This window comes from Alligator sinensis, unplaced genomic scaffold, assembly GCF_000455745.1.
Source record: "Alligator sinensis unplaced genomic scaffold, ASM45574v1 scaffold215_2, whole genome shotgun sequence".
Classification (NCBI taxonomy): domain Eukaryota; kingdom Metazoa; phylum Chordata; order Crocodylia; family Alligatoridae; genus Alligator; species Alligator sinensis.
Window position 1 is genome coordinate 625,829 of NW_005842400.1, and position 9,715 is coordinate 635,543.

At 45.6% G+C, this 9,715-nt stretch overlaps 2 protein-coding genes across 2 annotated transcripts in view; both read right to left on the reverse strand.

The window, feature by feature from the left end:
• Positions 1-9,715, reverse strand: part of MGAT3 (mannosyl (beta-1,4-)-glycoprotein beta-1,4-N-acetylglucosaminyltransferase) — a 58,236-nt gene that overhangs the window by 48,153 nt on the left and 368 nt on the right. The gene's annotated exons all lie outside the window — the stretch shown is intronic.
• Positions 1-9,715, reverse strand: part of TAB1 (TGF-beta activated kinase 1 (MAP3K7) binding protein 1) — a 23,123-nt gene that overhangs the window by 3,736 nt on the left and 9,672 nt on the right. The gene's annotated exons all lie outside the window — the stretch shown is intronic.

The following is a 9,715-nucleotide window of genomic DNA, read 5'->3' on the forward strand; positions in this document are numbered from 1 at the left end:
AGGGGGGTGTGCGTGTGTGGTGGAGGGGCCCCAGAGTCCTCGGACTGTGCAGGTCCCCAGCTGCACATGGTAACAGGTTGCGGGTCCAGCCCCACAACGTGCAGCTCCCTGCACTCCTATCCTCCTTTCTACCAATGGGAGTCCCTGGCCCTGGCCCAGTGGGGCCGTACCTGAATTTCCACTCTTGCAGGGAGGGAGGAAATAGGCACAGGGTCGCCAGCAAAAGCCTTTGCCAGACAGAGGCTTCTTGTGTCTAGTACCTCCTAGCCTGGGGCGGTGGCTGGGGTGGGTCAAGCCAGGCTGGGGCTGGTTGCTTAGCAACCAAAGTCACATCTCCTGCATGATGGTGCCAGCCTGCAGAGAGGCAGCAAGGGCTGGGGCCTGTGATCATTCCTTCAGCTTATAGAGGGGCCCTGCCGGCCGGCTGGAATTGTCTGGCAGGTCAAATGTGGCCTGCAGGCTGTATTTTTCCTGCCCTGGCTTTAGGGCATCTATTCTCCAGTTCTGTCCAACTATTCACCAGCCCAAACTTGGCTGTCCTAATCCCCGTTTTCAGTGATGTTCCCAGCTTATTACAATAAATATTAATAATATACAGAAATCTGGTATGTCTCATGCAAAGACCCCAAATAATTTACAATTACTATACACATGAAGATCAATTTATGAGCACCAGAAATATGGCCACTTATGAGATGGAATGTGGTGGCTGTTTAGAAACCTACAGCCACAATATACAATGGTTCAAGACGCGAAGTGAAGACAAACACGATATTCATTTCAAACTCCAGAGGGGGATTTAAGCTGCCAGAATGTAAATACTTATGTTGAATTTTAGCCAGAATACTTGGCCTAGTACTCCAACTCCTGCAAAAAGCACTATAGAATTTATAATAACTCTTCCTTTTATATTGGCATATTTACAACTAACATTAATACTACTGATAGTTTAGGATGCCGTAGGCACCCCTTTTAGTACGACTGATGGGTCTGTTGTGAGCAAGACTAACAACAGAGGAACAAATCTAGCAAGACAGTTGAGGAAGGGGCCGTCACAACTTCTCCTGCCTGTGAGGATTTATGCTTGCTGATAGCCTCCTCCGTGCATATTATATGCTTTGCAATACACGTCCTCTCCTTCTGATCCACAGTTTTCACTCTTTTGATGCAGTTGCACTCTCCGCTGGCTTCACTCTCAAGTGGCAGTTTCCTAGGTCTTGGTTGCAATGTCATTCTTCTTCTAATGTCTTTTGAGGACATCCTTACAGCGCAGTTCTGCTTTTCCACGTGGCCTTGTTTGTATCAACTCACCGTAGAGCACTAGGCTATGGGGCTGTACAGAACTGATGTGAAGGCTTACTGCTGCCCACTTTCCTTCTTTGGGCAAGCATCTCCTTTGCATAGAGGGCTGCAAAGTGGCCATCTCCTCTGTGGTTGCCATCAGGACAAAAGGCAGTCACACCAGCTTTGTAACAGTGCCTTGATCCCGCCTCTTTTTTTAAACACCCCCCAAAACGCTGTGCTACTACTTGGTGCTGGAGAGTAGGGAGAGAGATAGAGACATGCTCCTTCATCTACAGAGACTGCCTGCCCCACACTGAGAGAGATAGGTGGGGGGGGGGGAGGCAGGGAAGGGAAATAGTCTATTTAAATAAGACTACAGAGCAAGAGTCTCTCTCAAGGACACTGGGCAGTTTGCACATTAAAGAAACTTATCCAGTTAGAAATTCCAGACTTGCAAAAACCCTAGGCATGAAGGGAGATGCCAGCATGTCAGAAGTAAGAACAGTTTCCAGTTGTCTCCAGTCACAGTTGCAGATGCAGCTGACTTACAGCAGTAAGTAACTTGTCTGTGGCCCATGAAATCTGGGGCAGAACCAAGCTCTAAACCTTGGTCTCGAGTCCCATTAAGATCCACCAAGTTCTTTCTGTCATTAAAGCTCACTTGATCTTAGTTACTTTACTGCCCCATTAACAGAGAAAATGGGTATCCCACATTTCATGGCTTCTACTAGTTGCCCATAAGGGCTAGAAATAATTCCCCTTCCCCCACTCCCAATCTCTCCAACTATATTATTTGGCTTCTGAGGCTTTTTTCCCATTTTCCGCAAAAGCATTAGACACTGGTCAGAGTTTGAGGTAAGGATGTGTGCAAGTGTGCTGGTGCTTCTAAGAATACTTAAAAACCTCTGAGGTTGGCAGATCCTGGCTGGCTAACAGATCGTGCTCATATGCTCAAGATCATACCACTGGCCAGATTTGGTCTCACAAAGGAGTTTTCCCTTCCAGGTGAAGGTCTATGCCTTCCTCTGTAATGTGGGGCACAGTCCCCTTCCTAGGAGGATTGGAGCATATCCTAACAAATTTCCTGGCACTGCTCTGGCAGGACATTGATGATGCCCTCATTTCCGCTGCCTTTTACCTGTGACATAGTGTAGGGGGTTTTCCATAATGTGCCTTGTGGCTGTGGTGTGCTTTAAGGGTATGAGCGGATGATCTTTTGGATCTTCTGGGCAAATGGCTAACTGAAAACACAGGGGACTAAGCTCCACGGGCATTTTTCCATGAGTCATGGAATGTGGTGCTGGACGCTTTAATTAGCGACCCACGCTAATTAAAAGCGCCCGCATGTCCTGTGTATCAGCATCGCCACGTATCCCCATGCTGAAAAATGGCAGTGGGGTGCTTTGAACTAAACCTCATCGAACGTGTTTTATTTCAAAGTGCCCCGCCACCATTTTTTCAGCACGGAGACGTGTGGCAGCACTGATACACGCGACACGAAAGGCTGCCGGAACGCGTTTTGTGCTCTGGCAGACTTGATTGAGTCTTCTCCGATGTGCAGGCTCTGTGCATATGTGTAGAAGCCCTATGGCTCAGAGAGGCCCTTCCAGTCCTATTGTACCTACAAAGTACCAAGTGAAATTTAACTAGCACAAATGACAAGACATGAGGTTTCTCTCTCAGAAGAGTGAGAAGTCTACCAGAGAGAACAGCCCCCACAGGTCCACACCTGTCTGAGATCTCACTCATAACACATCAAAACAGTGATTGCTCTCAAACGTGTTCCAACTAAGTATGCCCAGGAGGAACCTCCCAGGATAGCAGGGCCACAGCTTTCTCAGCTGCAGGATCCCAGCCACTGTTACTCAAGAGGATCAGATGGAACATGACCCTGCAAGTTATGACAGCAAAACTTGCCTTTCTTAATAAGGCCTTCTTTCCCCACTTAAAGCACCTCCTCCTGGGAAAAGGAAAGGGAAGGAGCAGCACAAATGGGATAAGCATGACCATCAGCATGTAGAACTCATGACTTGGGTGTCACTAATTCAATTCCTTTCTCTGATACAGTCTGACCCTGTGTGACACTGGGCAAGCCATTCTGTCCTTGCTTTGAGCCCCTTTATGCCAAATAGGGGTAACAGCAACTTCATCTCTCTCACAGTGGTGAGGTAAGGATACAGACAATAAACATGATGATGTACTGCAGTAATGGCACCACAATAAGCATGGAGGGCAGACAGGAAAAGGCAATAGACAAAACCCATTCACACTTGGCCTGGGAGAGACCATAGAGTGCTTTCCTAGCCACATCCATTATCCTTAGCAGCTACTCAAGTGTGAAGATGTCACTGGCATCCATTACCTATTTCTAAGCCAGGTTTTAAAAAATTCTCTCCCCCTCCCCACCCCTCCCTAAGACATTAAAATGCTCAAAACTGCAAGACATGGAGCACACACCAGCTTGATCTGCTTTTTGTTTCTGTTCCTCTCTTTTATCTAAAGCTTGCTCTCATGTGCTTGCTCTCCCTTTTGCTGTTTGAAACTTAGTGCCTGGGGAGAAAAAAAGGACAAACTGGCAGCAGGAAGCAGTCCCAGGGGCAGTTCTGGCTAGCTGTCTTTCTGAGAGGTCCAAGCAGGAGGTATTGCTTCATCCCAAGAAGCAGTAAATAGTTCCCATAGATTTAGCTTGCTGGGAGCTAAACAGCGCCCTGAGCTACGTGCACAATAGATCAGTTGAGGATAAGATCTACTGTTTCCGCATAATAAGACTCATCTTGAAAAGCTTGGGCATTGCTCCTGTTTGTTTATGTATTGGTTTGGGGTTTTAGGCAGCGCAAGGCATGAGCGCTCAAAAAAACAAAACAAAATAAAAACACAAAAAGAAACCACAGCTCACATCTTTCTGCATGTTTGCTTTGGCTTCCTTCCTTGCTAGAACTATTCAGTGGCCTCTGGCTCACACTGGTGCCCTTTCCCAAGAGGTGCAGCTGGCTGAGAGGCAGCAAAAGAGAGACCTCTCATATCATGCTCAGAGCCTGCCACTAACACCACTTCTTGTTCAGCTCAGGTCCTTCCTCAGAGGTCTCTTTCTTGAGTACAAGGCAGGCCTTGTGCCAGGAGACCAGATAAAACCACACGGTTAACAGTTATGGCTTATTGGCAGATCCAAAAGAAACCTCTCTGCCTTTGCCCTTTTGTGGTGCGAGTTCAAGTCTTCATTTTGCAGTAATGACGGTAATGGGTGGCTCAGGAATTAAGCAAGGGCTGTGAGCCTTTGCACACAGCCTGGCTTGCAGCTAGGTGCTATAGAGAAGTCATCTCCCTGTGCAAGTTTGGCAGAGACAGGCTCATACAGGCCATCTGAAGCTAAGTTCTGAAGAGGCATAAAGTGCATCCAAAATCTTTGAGTCATCCTCAGCTCTCCCCAAGACTCTAAATAGTGCTTTTGCTTGGATTGTTTTTCATCATTCTATCTACACGCAGGAGTGAAAACACTCCACTCTCTCACTTTATACTGTTGCCTTTAAGCTGTTGTCGGGCTACAGTTACATTACTCTCCCTGGTAGCGTTAGACCGTGTCTGCTTCAAGCCTTCTCTCCCACTGACTCTTGCACAACTTGGTTGCCCTTGAGACCAAAATAGAACTTGCAGTTCCAAACCTTGGTACAGGACTGTTCATTCTTACCTACCTGATTTACATGGGATCGCTCACAAAGATGAGCCATCTATTTCTTCTTGAACTGCACTGCATATTCAAAATTTAAAATTTACAAGGTCTTTTCAAGAAAGCTCCTGATGTGCCGCTGCCCTGTTTGCTTTCTCTGCTCCTGCCTGGGACTTTACAGGTTTCAATGGTGTTGAAATTCATTTTATTGAACAGACTTTTCTAATTTTTCCAGATTACGTTTGGGTTTGGTTCTGTCCTCTTCTATTTGCTAGCTGTTTTGAGCTTTATTTTTGAGGGAGAATTATGACTTACTCTGTATCTTTTTGTTGTTCACTCATGAAGATATTAATTGGTAGTCTATAATAGCCTGCTTTCTACCACTCCACCATTTACACATCTCCTATTGGAGACTTGCCATCAGTTAGATTTGTAAACCCTGCTACGGTATTTTCTGGAGGCCTATTTTTCTTCTTTTCTGACACTACCATATACCAATAGATACATGACTACAATCCAGATCCTTCTGGCCGCTTTCCTCCTTGTAATGATGTCAAAAAATGAGTTTGTTCATGTTGCTCGGCTTTATGCGAGTATATTTGGAAATTCTTAGAAACATTTCTCTGGATTAGTTCTCTGGGCCATTTCTTATTGGAACTGATCTCAGTACGACTTTGCTAATGGCATAGCCAAGGCAGTGGGGAGTAAGCAAGGAAGACCTGTTTGCACAGTCATAAAGACACATGGGAGGGCAGGACAAGAGACCCTCACCAATGTATGGTATTAATGAATGTAATGGCAACAATTCAGTCTATGTTAAGGAGGAACTGGCCATTCCCATCTCAGAGCTGCTCAACAGCCTGCAGAAATTTAAGTGAGGACTTTCATATCAAACAAGAAAGTGGACCACTGGGGACTGAATGCCTCACAGAACCTGAATTCCCCACTTCCTGAAGAGATGGACAGTGAACAAAGGGCAGCATAGGGGAAAACTTATACTGCAGTGTGGAGGGGACTTCCAACCCTGGCCTAGTCTAGGCAAAAGGCCAAGTCTTTCCGGTCATCAGACTGTTCTGTTTCTTTTAAAAAGAAACCCTCTGTAAGCTGCTTCCTTGTCAGGTCTGTAAAGTTTAACAAAGGGTGCCTGTCCCAGCACGCTCAAACACACCCAGCACCCTCAGTCTTCCCAAGAATCCAAGATGGCAAAGAACTGAACTTTTCTACAATACTTTATCAAGGGATTAAGCAATCACACACAGTCAGCACTAATCCAAGAGAAGTAAGGCCAAACCAACAGTACCTGCAATTAGCTCATATGGGCAACCACCCATATGTTTCTCTGGCACTTCTCAGAGCAAGTGCAGCAATCCTTGCTACTTTGGTCTTGCCCACGCACTTATTGGTATGCTCTGGTCTTGCCCTGCAGCGTTCACTGCTGTTTCATCCTTCCTCTACCCACACACACCCTCTTCCATTTCTGCGCTCATGCAAATTGCCCTCACACACACAGAGACCTGCCTCTGCACATCAGTCCTGCCCGCAACACACCCTGCTAAGCCCTAGCCCTGCCCACCCTAGCTGGCTTTGAACCAAAAGTAGATCCATGCCTACTGTCTGGTAGTGCAGATTAAGCTCCAATATTCAAGCTCTCCAGGGCTTTAGGGTTTGTTTCCATTGTCTCCTGTCAGGCTTGGCACAGGCACACCATGGGGAAGCACACCCAGCCCATTCCTGCTCTACACACCAAGTCCCAGAAATGAGGCCATGCAGATGCATATGAATGGCCCTGCACGCACCTACTGGTGCCCACCCAAGGGTGCTCTAAAGGTGGCTACATTGCCTCATGTCTGATACGTGGTACCTGTGGGGATGAAATGAGCAGGCAGGGCACACTTCTTATCTGTGTTCCTGGATACCCACATCTTCCATGTCATCTTCCTTCTCCTTCTGTTGCCATTTCTAATTTCCCACTGAGCCACCAGAGAACGCGGAGCTAAGGAAACAGACCCAGGCAGCCCCCTGGAGCTGCCCTAGAAGGATGGTAGGTGGCCGCAGCAGACCCCAGCAACCAGGAAAAGATCCTTCCATGTTTCCCAGCACCAGCAGATCTTATTGAACAGGAACTATTAATTGCATCCAATAAGGTGGTCAGCTGCCCTTCACGTTCTGCTGCCTGGTTTAGCTGAGTGCATTCTACCCTTAACCACATCCTGCCTCTGGTCCCATGCCTGCACCTCCTTTCCCTCTGCTTAGCTCCATTCTGCAACTACCACACTGTTCTGAGTATAAATCAACCTGTCTTCCTCCTCCCTGTTGTACCCCTCCCCAAAAAGAAAAAAAAAATAAAACCACAGTTGATTTATACATGGGGCCAACATATTACCTGCATCCCATATGAATATAGGGATGCAGAAAATCCGGCATAGCACCCTTAAGCATCACACAGGCTGGCTCATAAGGGCAATGTGCAGGGCCATGTTCCAGTCATCACAGTGGTAGTCAGATGACAGGCTCAGCTCACGCAGGGAAGTACCACAATGGCTGGGGGACCCAGACTGCCACCAACTTCCAGTTACCAGAGACCTGCACTGAGGTGGGAAGCAGGCACTAAACTTTCAACAATAAGTGGGAGGATCAGAAGCCTGATGAATTTGTTTAATATGAGGCTTTCTAGCCCTGGGCAGGACACCACTAGAGCCACAGAACCAAGAGACATCCCCAAAGGGGAGCTGACAGGAAGCCATGCAGAGTTGGATACACTTCAGAAGACTATTTAAAAAAAAAAAAATTAAAATAGGTTTTAAATGTATGTGTGGTTTTGCTTTATTAAACAATGGACTGGGTATTTAACTACTTAGAAAAAACCAATGATCCTGAAAATTTCTAGCTCTAAATTAAAAAACGTCCAAGGTTAAACAAAAAAGACAATACGCTGCATTCTTCTAAAATGCACATTAGCTGAATGTACTTTTCTCAAGCGCCTAAGAGGAGTCAAATCTGAGCTGACACCTGCAGTTAATGGTTTGAAAATAAACACCCATTGTCTCCTTCCCTAGTTGGGAAAAATCTGGATTTTGAATTACTAAATCCAGAGCTGTTTGGATCCATGATTTTGGCTCGACAGGTGAACCAAGTTTGAACGCACAATGGCAATTCAAATCTCACTTAATAAAGGCCTGTCCTTGTTTGATGTTGTAAACAGTTTTCATTTACCTAATACTATTTGTCTTGATATATCCTGATATGGGATTTTACGTGAGGCTAGGGCAACATTATTTTTATTTGAGTATTTTGAGTCCATTTGACACTTTGGATCCTTTCCTTAGTTATACAATTCCCCTGTGGGATTTTGTAAGGGCAACAACAGTTCAAGGACTTTGCACATGTCATCACTGGCTTACATTTGAAGGAAAAAAAAATTCCCCCCAAAACTGAACCAGAAAATGTGGGTCCCACTTACCATATATGCAAGTTCTAATTACAGCTGGAACAATAGGGTAATACACACTTTAACTGTCAGCATATGGCAACTTACTAGGAAGCCACAAAAAAGTCTTATGCTATCAACTTGGATTTACCTAACCTGCAGCCCCCTCCTGCTGTTTGTCATCAACAACTTGTTCTGCTAAACCGTGCCTAAACATATACTGCAACATTTCTGGGGCACAACTTTAAAAGAAAAAAATTCTGAAAAGCACATGGTATGCTATGGGGGTCATATGAAAGAAAAGTCTCCTAAGAAGTGAAAAGGTCACGTCTCCCTTCATTGAAGCACCAACATTAACTAGTCAGTGGGCCTCAAAATTTTTGGGTTGATAATGCCAGTCCTCCAGACTTCTCACAGATCACCCTATGCCCTTATCATTTAAGTGAGCTGAAAAGGGGAGGGACCTGGAATGATCTGTAGACCACTCACCATAGCCATAAAAAAACGTTTGGGAGACACTAGTTCAAATTCATTGTGCCATTTGCCTTCTGGGACTGTGGTTCTCTGATTTATGAGTCTGCAGGGGTGTGTGGGGAATGTCGTGCAGCCTATGGACTAGACCTTCTCTCAGGATCTAGATTTAGATTTGAGCAAAGTCATAAACTGCAAGATAGGAGGGACAGGGACTGCAAGAGGAAGTTAAAGAGACTTTGAGGTTATCAGTGTATCTTAGATCAAAACTGACTAAAGGTCATTTGCTTCCAATAACTGGTTTGTGGTCCACTTAAAATAAACTACAAGTCTAGCTTCCTAGTGGAAGTGTCCATATCACAGTCAGCAGTACTAGTCAAGCACCATTCAAGGCCCTCACTGCAGAAAGTTGAAGAACCACAGGTGACTAAAAATCCCCTTTTCTTACAAAAGGAAGGTCCTCTTCCAAAAAGGTCAGACCCACTTTTACAGGCAGAAGCTTACAAGCTACTGATTGTGCTCTATCTGTGCTGTGGAAAAAGAAGGTGGCAGTCTCTAGGGCTGTCCCACCAGCAGCTTCTTTCCACTAGCACTAAAATTTCCTTTAAAAAGAAAACAGAGCCATGCAGGTGAGAATGACAGCAGTTATAAGTTATTTATTCTGCAAAACAGAGGTATCTTCTATAGGGTTAAACACCGGTATCACAGCATAGTTTTTCACACCTCAGTCCATAAGAGCTTATATGCATATTGTACAGACACCTGCTCTTGCCCTCTCCCTAACAGCCCTCACTACTTATGTCCATAATATTCATGATGAGGGCTAGGATTCATGACCCCTTCCCAGATCCACACTTCCCAGGGAAAGA